General features: G+C 40.3%; 1 protein-coding gene across 7 annotated transcripts in view; it reads left to right on the forward strand.

Annotated features, from left to right (window-relative positions):
- The first annotated feature begins 60 nt into the window (after window positions 1–60).
- arhgap9 (Rho GTPase activating protein 9) overlaps window positions 61–13739 on the forward strand; it is a 60738-nt gene continuing 47059 nt past the window's right edge. The window contains exon 1 of one of the 7 annotated variants that reach the window (XM_085159514.1): window positions 61–430. The gene's annotated coding sequence lies outside the window, so the exon portion shown is untranslated. The other 6 variants (XM_085159513.1, XM_085159511.1, XM_085159508.1 and 3 more) reach the window with 6 other exon arrangements.

The raw sequence follows: 13739 nt of genomic DNA on the forward strand, positions 1-13739 counted from the left end.
TCAACATCACCGGGCGGAGTACACTGTTCGTGTTCTGCGCTCTCTGACGGAACACGCCGCAGAGTATAACGAGCGCCTTCCATCGCCACCTTTCAGCAGAGCTGATTGGTTACGCGTACAATCATATTGGGCCACTGTAACCAATCTTAAAACACCAAACCCGTCCAGCTCAGACTATTTTTCCATCCGCTTAAAGAGCGAGGAGGCTCCATCATCATGGGCTGCAGTGGTAACTTAGTGTCCATGCATGACTATTAATTAGGAAAAGTGCACCTCGGAGTTCTTTCTTCTGCTCCCGTTAAACGAATGATGTGAAGTTATCTTTACTCTTCCCACAAGAGAGGCAAATCAAACTTACCGAGGCGCAAGTGCTTATATATCTACAGCGCGCTCTGGAGACATAACTCAGCAGTCATCACGTCGCTGCAAGGTGAGTTGTGCCCCTCACACGAAAAGAAGGTTGATCACTATTGAATTGTTTGCAGAGAGAACTGATTTGTCGCAAAAAAAATTATACATTTTTGCAAAAACTATTTATGATCCAGTTTGAATTCACTGTTATTTGTGGAAACATTGAACCACGAGATGTTCGAATTTCATTTGTGGGAGTTGTTGTTGCCACATTTGGCTACAGATAGAAACTTTCATTCCCACTCAAACATACAAAAGACAGATGATTTTTGTGTAATGTGTTTTATTTCTGCACCTTTACATTGATTATGCTTTTTTTTTTAATGTATTTTGGATGCAAGCATTAATTTTGTGGGTACAATATGAGAATTATTCCACCTTGACAAGTTTTACTCTTTGTTGACAAAAAAATATGTAGGCAGGCCCTGTCAATTCTGCCTCTATAAATAGTTTACATGCCTACGTTTTCCAAAACAAACATCTCAGAACATGAGACTTTCAAACCACATGCTGTATATACAGTTATTACAACTGCTGAACTGAAACAAACCCACAAACGGCTAACTTATAGGCCCAAGACAAAAGCAGATTTTCAACCTCCAACCATTTCCTGCTGAAGAGCACTTTCCACTCTTCAAAGTTTCCTTTTCCCCTCCCCTCATACACACAGTATTGACTTCTCACTCTCCATTTTTCATTCTGTTTTCTTGACTAATTTCATTACTACGATTGTGCAGACACCACGACTCTCCGTTGGCCATCTCATCATCTTTTTAAAGGTCGCGCTGATAAAAAATCCTCATATCATCACTTTACATATGACACTTTTCATACAGAAATATTTGCATCCTGCTTCTGACACTACATGTGTGCATACAAGTGCATGGATGGTTTAACCACATTGTGTGATGGAAACACTTTGACTGATGCATTGCATTTTCGCTCTTTCATAATCATTCTTAAGTCCGCGCAAAGCAGGAGATTTGCTCCCTTTTACGCCAGCCTGTGACGACAACAGGCTGAAAGATTATTCTCTGCTTGCAACTTTGCTGATTAAAAGCGCCCCCGTACCAGCATTAAGACGAGGGCTACAAGTTCACTCTAATTACTGCTGTGCTCCACAGACTGCTGTGGATGCAGTGTCAAAGAAAAGATCGAGGGACTCGAGCCTTTCACATTGTGGTACGTTACTTGTCAAAGTATTCTTGCTGCACTGGAATATCTCAGTAAGTCTGTGGGCAGTCTGTTTTTCTCACAGTGAGAAATGTGTAGCTGCTTATATGCAACATGCGGAGCAAACATGTTCTTGCAGTAGCAGATCATTTGGTGCAGAAAGACCTCAACTCACGTTTGTGTTTTCTGCCATACGGACTGTTTCTCTATCTCCGGTTCCTGAAGACATCTGGTCCTGAAAAGCAGCCCTAAAAGCCCCCGAATGTACCATATGTTCCTTCTTTGGTGTTCATTTATTGGTTTGTCTCTTGGTTATAAAGCACTTTATCCATGATTAACTTGTTTTAGCTTTGAACTTAAAATGTTTGTGTGGAAAATATATTTTACAGAGTGGTCGTTGACTGTTTCCCGGAGAGATAACAGCCTTTGTTTTGTCCAACCTTTTTATATCAAGTAGAAAATGTTGAATTTAATGTATTTGCAGAGGAAAACATGACATAGAGCAGCTGTTTAATCAGACGTAAGTCGTGTAGCAGGTGTAGTTTAAACTTTAATCAGTTTGCATTTTTCTTGCTTATTCTTTGATTAATTGTTTAGGTTATAAATACCACTCACAGCTGCTCAACTGTCAAGTTCTATATTCATTTATTTTTAAATTAAAGCATATTCTCATGTTTGATGAGCTTAAAGAATTACCAATGTGATGGAAATAAGTCCTGTGATATAGATGTGATCTGTCCAGGGTGTATTTGGCCTCCCCCCCCCACACGCGGTCTTTTTTAAATAAATTACTTGTACTTATACTGTAATAGTGGGATTTTTAGTGGCAGTTGGGTTCTCTTTAAGTTACAGTGACAGTGTAGTTTGTGGTATGTGCATGCCATAAATACAGTCATTAGTAATTTGTGTCATCTGCTTGAATAGAACAAAATCATGGTGACATTATGACACTGGTCGCCCACACCTCCCACTGTTTCCACTTCCTATCCTCACCCACCTGTACGCACATCTTTTGGCATCTTTTCATTACATTTTCCTGATACATATATTGTTGCATCCCATTGGAGAACAGCACAGGTCCTGATTTACCTGCTATACACTGTCTATATGAAAGCAGTGCTAGCAGCTATGGCGTAATATAGCAGTGGTGCTTACATTCACATGAGTGCTGTGTTTTAATCCCATTTAATCCTGCTTGTACTTAAAGTATCAATGCAGTCATTTTTGCTTTCACCAGGCTGTGTCATACACATGTAGATGTTAATGTGACAACAGGAATCAGACGTGCTAAGATTGCGTTAGTGCTGAGATGACTTGTTAATTTAAAAAGCTGCAGATAAAAAATAATCAGCAATAATTTTAACCATTCTTAAAGGAAATTGATTAAAATTTGGTATTTGCTGCTTTTTTTAATTAAAAATAAATCTAACCTAAATATTGGACCAGAAGGTCGTACACTTTAACTGATCACTTGACACATTGTAAACCTTATTGTTAACTGTGCAATGCCTCTTTACTAAACAAATAACCGCTTGAACGCTCTGAGGGCATCACAGCTGTGCCTCTGTGTGTGTGTGTGTCTCCTCTCTATACCCTTTGCCGTGGGATGTTTAGCTGCTCTTCCTTGCGCCTCAACACTAGCGTGCTCACTTTAGCTACACACAGCTAAAAGTGGGTCTTTGACTTGCCTGATAGCTTTTGACAGCTCACTCTCATCCCCGGTGGATCAATGGAGCTCAGAGCTCTTCATTAGAAACATCAATGTACCTCACATTCCCACAGGCTCAGCAACAACTCACCAGCCCAGTCAGAGAAGATTCATTTTTTATTCTGTAAATAATAAATATTGACTTCCATATGACATTTGGTTTGGGAAATACGGTGAAAGAAGGCTAGCTTGTTTGCTCGTCATTAACTGATACTTAATATACGAGTATTAGCAATAATACATTTTTTGTAGTCACCAACTACCTACCAAAAAAGCTCATTATTTATTTTGATTTACTTCATAAAGTATAGAAAATAACACACGGCACACATGTGTTCAGACAAAACAAAAATCAGGGCTCTGCAGACTCGATGTCTTGCTTCATCAACCTTTATCGAGAAAATAAATCAGTCTCTTTAGTTCCTTATCATAATTTGTTTTTATGCTAAAGCAGTTTCCTCACATTAATCAGTCATTCCACTCACAGTGACAATTCTGATAAGTCATTTTTAATCAGAAACATATATTCTGCTTCTGGTTTCTCAAATGCAGATTTGCTGCTTTTATGTGTTCTCCTTAAAAGTGAATTATTGGCACTCCTGACAAAGAGCCAAAGGAACGTCACCAACATACAAAAACATTATTTTTGTCAAGCAAGGTAACATGTAGCCACCATGTTTACACATGTACTCCCCATTGGTCCATTCTGAGCAAGGAAAAGCTGTAAAATGATCTTTGGGTTTAAATGTTCAGGAGACAAACTGGAAGGTCTCTGTGTTTATTTTTCCTGTATTTTCTTACATTTGAAAATGAAATGTTGCGGAAAAATGTTGCTACTGTATCTCATAAGTTGTGCTCATAGATTAAGATAGCGATAACATTGTCAATCAGATTAAAAATAATTCTATGAATACAGTTTTGAATGGTGTAATTTTATTGGCTTTAAAATGTGATGTTAGTGTTTCCAAAACATTTAGTGCTGTTTCTTATATGTAAGCTGCTTACTGGAATAAGAAGCATTTTCATGCTTGTTTGGTACGTGAGCTAGACGTGTGTTGGCAGTGTGTTTTTCACCTTGTTTTCTTCTGTAAAATCCAAAAGCTAATTAAAAAAACGTGATACTTTCTTTAAAGACTGCCCCCTGGGCAATCATGCGCTACTCTGCCGAACTGGCACACTGGTTTGTCTGGTTGTTGTTTATATTCAAATGTGGGAAATGAGTAGTATACATGTGAAGTCTGTGAAGAAGTTTGCTATGTGTCGATGCAGGCTGCAGGGTTCATTGTAAACACAAGCATTGCATCAGCAAACCCTTGAAATGATGGCATCACACATATGCAATGCTGCGATGCGCAACAAGAAAAAGATAACACGCACTGGGGACACTGGAGATCGCAGTCGGTCACCGACGTTGTTGTCACAATGACAGTAGCGGGCTTGAGCCAATGGCTGCTCCGCTGTCACTTTCTGCTTTTCTGATTGGCTCAGTAACAGTTTACTCAGCCGATCATTAAAAGAATCCAGCCCAACCTGTTTAGTCACATATAAGCGCATACATGCTTTCATACACAGATTCGTCATCCTGCCAGCACACTGGGAAACACAGTGTGTGTTTCACTGTCTCTCTCTGGTCTAATCATCAATAATGCATGGCTCTGCGAGGATGAAAGGCTGTTTTGGCTTGAGGCATGTGTCTCGTATGGAGAGAGAGACATCAGCCCTAGTAGTTATAACTGTACATCCATACACTGCATTCCTTCACGTGGCTGTCGTCAGCAGAGCTGCTCATCAGACAGCGAGGAGACCCATTTCCAGCTAAATGTGTAAACGAGCTCATTATTGTGAAGAGGGTGTTTTTTCTTTTGTCGTCATTTTTGCTGTAGAGGCTTTGTTTTTCTGAATTGACGGTTTAAAGATAAGGATTGATTGCAAAACAGACCATGTTTTGAAATATACAGAAAATCTGATTTGACTTTGGCTGAGGCAGCTTTTACATTAATTATGTTTACCGCTCACTGCTGAAAGCAAGCATTAAATGCAGGCGGTTTTAAAGTGCAGTTTAGGTAATGCAACATACGGTTTGGTTAAGCACTGATTTTAGGAAACATTTGAGGCATCCCTGTGCTTATTTTAAGACAGTGCTGTGCTACAGAGCCCTTTAATGTAGGAAGTGATGCAATATCTCGCTGATTGCAATACTTACCTGACTAAAGGTTGGAGCTGCAGCTGCCAGTGTAGCCGGCAAACTTGGATGCTTGTTTGCATATAGTGATGACACTGTGAAGAACTGAGATATGAAAAGTTGTTTGGCTGACACAGTTATTAATTCAGCAGCCCCGTTTGCTTACAGTGACTTACTTTTTACTTATTGTTGTGGTAATTAATGTTACTGAGCCGCGTGTCTCACGTGCAGCAACTTTTTGTCTTATTTTCCCGCGACGCCTTCGGTTATAGACATTTATATGTAAATACAGTACAGTGTACGTGCATGTGAGTGTGTGTTTTCTGTGTGTATACAGATATGGCAGTGTACGCGGAAACCCTTTGAAGTTCCTCATTCAGTCTATATTCCTCTTCCTCATGTCTCATCTCTCTTTGAACACCGTGTAGCCATGATTATTAAAGCCGCCTTCTTTCCACTTCAAACGTATGGAATGAATATGGATATGATATGACACCAAGCTCTCCACCCTTTACTCCTTTCCAGTCCTGCCGTGTGGTGAAGTTTGATTGGCCCAGCGATTTTAAATCGTCTCCGTGGGAGATAAACCTGGCTTGTCTTTCAGACGCCGGAGCTGTTTGGAGCAATTATTACATTGATTATTGGAAACGATTGGGGAAAATTATTAAAACCATGTCTTACTTCTCATGTGCTTTTAAATATCTGTTATCTCTCCTCTAAATATATCGTTTATGACATTGTAGTTTGCATAACTGTGTAGCCTCGGGATGTTTTCTGCAGCGTAATGGCACGTGGGTTTGCATGAATCCCTTAAAACATAAACAACGCATAATTTATACCAGCGGTCCCCAACCCCCGGGCCTCGGACCGGTATCGGTCCGTGAGTCGTTTGGTACCGGGCCGCAAGAGTTGAGGCTCATGTGTGAAATGTATAGTTTTCAGGGTTTTTATCGGTTTTCAGCGTTATTTTGTTATCGTTTTTATCGTTTACTCGGTTTTCCTGGGTCTTTTCACGTGTGTTATGAATAAATTTTCTTTTTTTTGGTACCGGTACTAGTTTTATTTTGTTGTATTTATCCACGACACCTTAAAGGCCGGTCCGTGAAAATATTCTCGGGCATAAACCGGTCCGTGGTGCAAAAAAGGTTGGGGACCGCCGATTTATACTTCACACCAATGCTTTTCCAGAACATGTGTATTTACAGCTTCCTTCGATTGCAGCGGGCCCTCAAAAACACAAACCAAAAAAGTTGCTTGCAGGTGTGCTGCCGTACAAAATCATCATCACGTGCAACAGTAAAGGAATCACTTGTGGATGTTTGTTTTTTGGTTCAGTGCTTGGGTTAAACATTAAAGGTAACCATACGAAGAAGAGGAAGAAGTGCAAAAAAACTGTCAACGATAACAAATCATGAATAAAAAGAACAGATGTTGGCTTTATCGGGCAAATTTAAATGTGTTATCAGTGGCTGCTTTCACGGCACTGAAAAGAGGCTCTTTGTTTTGAATGGCTTCTCTATAGCACGGCTTAGCTGGATAGGCCTATAGCTACAGTTTGTAGGTTCAGACCTGCATGCCTGTTAGAATAGTGTATTTTGAACAGATGATTTGAAGATAGAGTCGTTTGGCCATAGCTGACCAAAGATAGCTTTTGAAAGATGTATCTCAAACCACTGTGAAGCATGATGGTGGAAATACTTAGCATTGCCTCGCTGCTTCGGGGACTGGGCAGCTTGCAGTTGGTGATTCAGCTATTAATTGTGCATCATACCAAAGAAAATAAACGTCAGGCCATCTGCGCTTCAAATGTTGACGCTGAATTGGAGGTGGACCTTTCATAACGATTCTATAAATCCACATTTTAATGGCTCCAAAAGAAGAAATCCGGGGTTAGGTTATAACATTGTCGAAAACATTTGAATCCCACAGATATGTTACGGGATTAACAGACAGTACATGCAAGAAAATCCCCAATCATCTTCAACTGAGGAGCAGTGTTGCCAACTTAGCGACTTTGTCGCTATATTTAGCGAGTTTTCAGACCCTAAAAAAAGACGTGAAAGCGCATATCGCTTAAGCGATATGCGCTTTCACGTCTTTTTTTTTACTCTCAACAAGCAGCGGGTGCTGTAACGCAGTCAGTTCTTCTTTTACTCTTATGCTGTTTTGTGGATCACAAGGTTTAAAACTACTTATAAACACACACACAAAGTAACTCCACCAGAGTGCCTATTTCGGGTCACTTTACCCGGTCCAAGCCCGGGTAAAGGAGCAGGGTTGGAATTGTGACATTAAAAAAACAATAATTGCTAAAATAAATTTAATTTGTAGTTCTAAATAAATTCTAAATGCATTTAGGACGTTTTTTACTCACTTTATGTCTCATCCACGATGTTATTTCTCTCTCCAACAACGTAGGTTACAATTACATTAGCATGACCAATTATGCAAATTAGGTGATGACGTCATTTAGCGACTTCTAGCGACTTTTAGGACAGCCAATAGCGATTTTCCTTACTGAGGAGTTGGCAACACTGCTGAGGAGTGGCCATAAATTCATCAAGTAGCTGCAAAAGAATGGTGGACAGTTATACAAAAAGGATATCACAAGGTTATTTCTGCTGAAGGGGCAACACTGTAACACTGTGTTCTGACACTATAGATACTCTTTGGATTTTACGAGGATGCATCTTGTGTCCCTTGATATATTGGTTTCAAATAGTTACATATTGTGTAATATGTCATGTGAACATATATCATGTACATATGATATACATACTACATATACGTGTGTGTAAAATGTGTATTTTTTGAAAAGATATGCATTTCAGAAGAAGTCATTTTAAATATGAATGAATGTTTTGGAAAATGTTTGACTAAAACATGCACAGCTACCAAGGAGGCGTATAATCCCTAAAGTACTTAATCCAGTGGCCTCTCCGGATTGCTGATTTGACTGAAACATACTGATGGTATAACGCCACGTCCTTCTTACTGGTAGTTCAGCGTGCTATGTGAAACATTTTAGACGTATCTGAAACTTATCCAGGTATTAAATAGGAAACATTAAATGAAACCTGAGACGATTTCGATGCATTTTCCTCTGCTTCAGTGCTCACGACTGTGTGGTGTTGTGCAGAGTATTTCTGACGTCCAGCGAAAGGGTTGACCAGCCAGCTTTCCAGTTGGATCAATAGCTCAATCAATCAGCTGGACTGCTGCTTGCTTTTGTTTGTTCAGCGCAGAACGACTCTCACATGGTTTCTTCCCCTCGTTATGTTTCTGCTTCTCAAGTTTAAGTATTGTTTATTTGCACGAATGAGTAACATCCAGCTCGCGCTCCTTCTGTCTCTTTCATTCTCGTTGCTTTCAGCGCACGGGCAAAATGCTGGCTAAATGATGGATGGGAGGGTCAGCAGGGGTTCAGTGAGTGGAGGAAGGATAATTGCCTGCATGGGATTAACTGTGTTTTGTTTGGTCTGTGCATGGATGAATGATAAAGACAGCCTCTGTTTGATTTTCTGCAGGACGGAGCTGCTAGTATGTGTCCATTTTTTTAATACACGGAAAAGGGTTTTGCCTCTTAATTTTTATTGTACGTTGTATGTTTAAGGCTTATCAGATGTATGGCTCTGAACATGGAGTGAGCTGCTGATGTTGTTGATGTAAACAAACTCTTACTTCAGGACCACGGTGAGTCTCTCCTGCTCTCTTTCCCTCTTCGCATGCATGCACAAATTGTATGCTTTCCACTCCTTCAACTCTCTTTGACTTGCATGGACACAGTCTGAGTTAAAGTGGAAACACTCAAGCAAAGGCAGACAGACAAATGCAGTTTTTCTCCCTCCTCACTTATTTTCATCTATTTTTATTTCGTCCCTAAATTCCTTCATATTTGGTTGTTGATACCGCGTCATAATCCCTGCGCCCTCAGTCCCTGGCACAAACCCCTCTCAACAGCCTTGACAGGGTGCCTGTGTCTGTCTCTGACACCATATGGTCTTCGCTGTTTTGTTTGGGCGAATGACGCCAGTGCCCGCTCTGCTGCTATGGGACCTGCAAATAGACACTCTGGTCTTATTTTCCTTTGGTAGATGCTGACGTGAGATCTTAAATATTTTTATTTTGCTATTGGTGAAAGAATTCTGAAATTCTACTGAAATTGTAACCACAGTGACGGTAATTAAAATGTTGAGTCGTGGAATTATAAAGAATTTGCTGAGATACTTTGTCTCCAGTTTGAAAACTGTCTTAGCTGTCGCCCTTTGGGAGAGTCATACTGAAATCCAGATTAATACAACCGAGGACTTTAACCCTGCAGTAGCAGCCTAATTTGCACACACTATAATAAACCATGCAGGCTCTGTTGTAGCAGCGTGTGGATCGTCTAATCTGCTTTTCCTTTACTTTATTTTTTGATGTCTTCTTATCAGTTAGTAATTTCAAAGAGTAAAGACAGGAAAAGGCAAACAGGTGTGCAGAAGCGTCATTAAAGCTCTTCCTGTTTGTGTGTGGAGAAGAGCACATCCTGGACCTTCTATATGATTACTGTTTGTTTTTATCTTCTTTTTTACGCCCAGGGTAAGTTGTAATTTTGGCTTATGTAAATAGCAAATTACACATTACCGAAGCCGCGCAGCAAGATTGTTAAGCCTAAAAACAACTACCACTCTCTGCTTAGTTTTGTGTAATTACTGCATCTAACGGTGCTGCGCTCCGGTCTCGTTGTCAGTGCAACTCATCAGCACTTGCATGAAACGTAGCAGTTGTTTGGCCGTTAGATTTTACAAACTGTAACTAAAACTCCCAGTGATATGGCAAGTCAGAAAAACAAATGGCAAGATGGAAAGGATATGACCCAAACTGTGGTTGAACCTTGCTGCGTGCATGCTGTTTCCTGTTTGCTTGCTTGCCTCGTGCCTCTGACTTCTGCCTCTGTCCCTCCTGAACTTAGCTGCACTTTTAAATAGTGCAGCTAAGTTTTTTGGGGGGGTTTAACTTCAGAGCCACCAAGGTTATGATACTATTTGTTATTCGAAAAACTTTTTAGTACACTATCATTTCCTGTAACAAACTCCCAGGTGTATTTTTAGATGAAATTACTGCATTACCAGTCAGAATACATTCTAGCATCAGTGTTTGCTTTTTCTAGCAAAGACGTCTGTGAACACCAGACAATTAAAAAACATTTATAAACGCAGTTATATTTCTAAATATTTCTCTACTGCCCACTTTATTAGGTACATCTTTCTAGTCTCAGGTTGGATCCCCTTTTGTCCTTAAAACTGTCTTACAGACAGTGTTGGGGAGTAACGGAATACATGTACCGCCGTTACGTATTTAAGATACAAATATGAGTAACTGTATTCCGTTACAGTTACCGTTTAAAAAGGTGGTATTTAGAATACAGTTACTTTGTTGAAATAAATGGATTACATGGCGGTACTTCCCTGTTTCATATTGTCGCGGGTCAGGACTGTTTGGGTTTTGTTTGACAGCTACGTTCTGTTGTTCCAGGCGGCAGCGTTACGGTTGCCATGGTTACAGGGTGACGCTCTCTCTCTGCGTGTTTCCTGGGTGAAAGAGCGCCTGTTGTTGTTGTGCTAAGCTAATAGGCAGAATGCTACCGGTATAGCTCCAAAGAATGCTAGCATCATAGACAGTGTAGTCCGTGCTGCAGGGAGAATGGACTGCCATACACGTTATGTGTCTGTGAGCGAGGGAGGGAGAAAAAGGAAAAGTACGAGCTGTCATCGAGCAAAAACGGGAGCTGGAAGCATGTAAATATAATAATAACCACTGCAGCCAAGAAGAGAGCCTGACGAGCCCAGCTGTAAGTAAGCTATTAAGACTCGACTGTACACTGTGTTCGTGTTTTCCTCCAAAAACAATAAGCTCCGTTGGAGCAGCCTTTCAACGCCTCTCTCTGTCTCTTGCTAGCAAAGTTGACCCAGACAACAAAGTAAAGCTAGTTTTCGGCTACGAGCCGACACAGAACCCACCGTATTAGCCAGAGGTCCCTTTACTACGGTTCGGAGCCGCGGACCTTCAGTAACAGTAATAAATCACAGCAATAGTACATTCATGTAGTTGTAAACAGCATGATAATATATTAAGTAATCCAAAGTATTCAGAATACGTTACTCTCATTGAGTAACGTAACGGAATACGTTACAGAATACATTTTGGGGCATGTATTCTGTATTCTGTAATGGAATACATTTTAAAAGTAACCTTCCCAACACTGCTTACAGATTCAACAAGGTGCAAACATTCCTCTGAGATTTTGGTCCATATCAATGCGATAGCATCGCACAGTTGCTGCAGATTTGTCATCAAAATTACTCAGGTAGACTGTGGTGTTTAAACAATGACTGGTTGGTATTAGGGGCCCCGATATCCCCCACACCATCACACTACCACCAACAGCCTAAACCACTGGTACAATCAGGAAAGCCAACATGATTTGTAGCCTCAGTTTCCTCTTGTTAACCTACATCCAGTGTGGTCTTCTGCTGCTGTATCCCATCTGCTTCTAAGTTCAATACTTTGTGTATTCTAAAAGATCTCTTCTACATACTTTGGTTGCAGTCAGCAGGTGTTTGAGCTATTGTTGCCTTCATATATGCTTAAAGCAGTCTGGACATCCTCCCTTGGCATCAACAAAGTATTTTCACCTAGAGAACTGTAGCTCACTGGGTATTTTCTATTTTCCTAACCATTTTCCGTAAACACTAGAGATGGTCTCAATAGATCAGCAGTTTCTGAAACACTTGGACCAGCCCATCTTCCACGCTCAAAGTCCTTTAAATCACCTTTCTTCTTGATCCTCCGTCATCCTCATTTAAAATTTAAGGAGGTCATCTTTGAAATGGTAAATGGCCTGTATTTGTATAGCGCTTTTCTAGTCCCTAAGGACCCCAAAGCACTTTACACAACCTGTCATCCCCCTATTCACACACAAGCAATGGCAAGCTACATTGTAGCCACAGCTGCCCTGGGGCGCACTGACAGAGGCGAGGCTGCCGGACACTGGCGCCACTGGGCCCTCTGACCACCACCAGGCAACGGGTGAAGTGTCTTGCCCAAGGACACAATGACCGAGACTGTCCAACCTTCCGATTACAAGACGAACTCCCAACTCTTGAGCCACGATCGCCCTTTACCATGTGTGTATGCTTAAATGCATTTAGCTGCCATGTTATTGGCTTATCATATATTTCAGTTGAACAGGCGTACCTAAAGAAGTGGTCGGTGAGTGAATATTAACAACAACTATACTTTAATTTTCAGTTTGTGTATACAGTAAAACTCTATTTTTCAGCAATTCTCATCTCTTGTATTGCACTTTTCATAAAATGTTTCATATAGTAAAAGAAAATTAATTTGAAGGTGTGCAAAATAGTGATCATCAATGTACGGAAGAGGATTAGGGCCACTGGGGGGAAAAAAGAATTCTGACTTTATTCTCAGAATTCTGACTTTAATCTCAGAATTCTGACTTTAACTATAAAGTCAGAATTCTGAGATTATTCTCAGAATTCTGAGATTAAAGTCAGAATTCTGAGATTATTCTGAGATTATTCTCAGAATTCTGAGATTAAAGTCAGAATTCTGACTTTAACCTATAAAGTCAGAATTCTGACTTTATTCTCAGAATTCTGAGATTAAAGTCAGAATTCTGACTTTAACCTATAAAGTCAGAATTCTGAGATTATTCTGAGATTATTCTCAGAATTCTGAGATTAAAGTCAGAATTCTGACTTTAACCTATAAAGTCAGAATTCTGACTTTATTCTCAGAATTCTGAGATTAAAGTCAGAATTCTGACTTTATTCTCAGAATTCTGAGATTAAAGTCAGAATTCTTTTTTTTTTTTTCCAATGTCCCTAATCCTCTTCCGTATCAATGCGTAATAGCTACTTCGCAATTTAAATTGCTTCCCATTTTTCTAATGTGCAAAAGGGACGTTAGCCGATGTCTCTTTAGTTATTCTATTCATAACGTGGTATGGCTTTTATTCAGATTCATTACATTTTGAGGAAATGCTGAGAAATGCTCCTGTGTGCCTTGCAGTGCACTTCCTGCTAGTGTTAGCCAGATTGTCTTCCAGGCAGGCAGTTCTTCCACCCATATGCTGTTACAGACGGGTTTTACTGCAATTCTCTATAGCCGTGGGGGGTTGCATATTCTTTCCCGTGCTTTAATAACAGTCGGATTATCAAGGTTCAGCCAGCTATCCCTGGCCACCCTCACATCAGCTCA

Source organism: Neolamprologus multifasciatus, chromosome 5 (assembly GCF_963576455.1).
Source record: "Neolamprologus multifasciatus chromosome 5, fNeoMul1.2, whole genome shotgun sequence".
Classification (NCBI taxonomy): domain Eukaryota; kingdom Metazoa; phylum Chordata; class Actinopteri; order Cichliformes; family Cichlidae; genus Neolamprologus; species Neolamprologus multifasciatus.